This window comes from Heptranchias perlo, chromosome 34 (genome assembly GCF_035084215.1).
Source record: "Heptranchias perlo isolate sHepPer1 chromosome 34, sHepPer1.hap1, whole genome shotgun sequence".
Classification (NCBI taxonomy): domain Eukaryota; kingdom Metazoa; phylum Chordata; class Chondrichthyes; order Hexanchiformes; family Hexanchidae; genus Heptranchias; species Heptranchias perlo.
In genome coordinates this window covers 1,075,499-1,076,695 of record NC_090358.1, presented here as the reverse complement: position 1 = coordinate 1,076,695, position 1,197 = coordinate 1,075,499, and positions in this window count along the sequence as shown.

Below are 1,197 nucleotides of genomic sequence, written 5' to 3'. Positions count from 1 at the left end.
GCAACACAGCCTTCTGGACTCTCGCTCTTGGCTGCAGAGAACAGTATCTATCCCCTGACTATACTATCCCCTACCACTATCACATTCCTTTTTACTCCCCCCACTTGAATGGCCTCCTGTACCACGGTGCTGTGGTCAGTTTGCCGATCCTCCCTGCGGTCTTTGTTCTCATCCACACAGGTAGCAAGTATCTCGTACCTGTTGGACAAGGTCAAAGGTTGAGATTCCTCCATCACTGCATCCTGGGTCCCCATACCTGCCTGACGCGCAGTCACATCCTCACGTCCCTGACCACTGAACAAATCTAAACTACTACCTAATCTAAGGGGTGTGATTGCCTCCTGGATCAAAGTGTCCAGGCAACTCTCCTCCTCCCTATTACATTGCAATGTCTGCAGCCATATTGAGTGCTAGTTGGCATTGTTAGTTTGCACAGGGAATAGGCAGATTGGGTTGGTGCAGTTTTGTGAGGTTGTCTGCAATAAAGGATATTTACCCGGGCGGCACCCGACCTGGGAATGTTTACTGGGAGCAAGGGGAGCTTTTCTACTGGAGTGACAAGGGGGCACGATATTGATAGTGGACTAGTGGTGCCCGCCCATAACGACAGTCGAGATCCAGAACCATGTTCTGGTTCAGGCCTCATTAACATTTCTCCAGTGAGCTGTGGGCTTGGTTGCAGCTCACTGGAACACACAGCTGATCAGTGGGTGCGGCCTGATCGGGGTGGGGGAGGGCGTGGATATGAGAACAGGCCAGAACTCCTGCTCCTCCTCACCCCACAGAAATATTAAAGATAAACAAAAAAATGTCCCATTTTGGAGAGTCCCACCTGGAGAAAGTGGGACTGATGACCTTGATTTGCATATTTAGACAGCCTTGTGCCTGTTTTGTGCAGAAGTACTGGACACCCATATAAAGGCCTACCTGAAAATTAAATCAGGTGGGAAACGAGAGCACGAGGTCCCCACCAGACTCTCAACTGTTGATCTCTCATCTTCAGGTGAGAAACGGACAGCCCACAGTTGAAATCTCCCCCAATAACATTCTCAGCGCTGACCTCCCTCATTATTTATTATTTCATCATCTGATTTGATTTTTTTTTGCACCTGCTGCATTGATTTCAAACCACAGAAATTGAAATTTATATATTTTTTTAAATGATGCTGCCATTTGTTAAAGTCTGTACCAACCTGA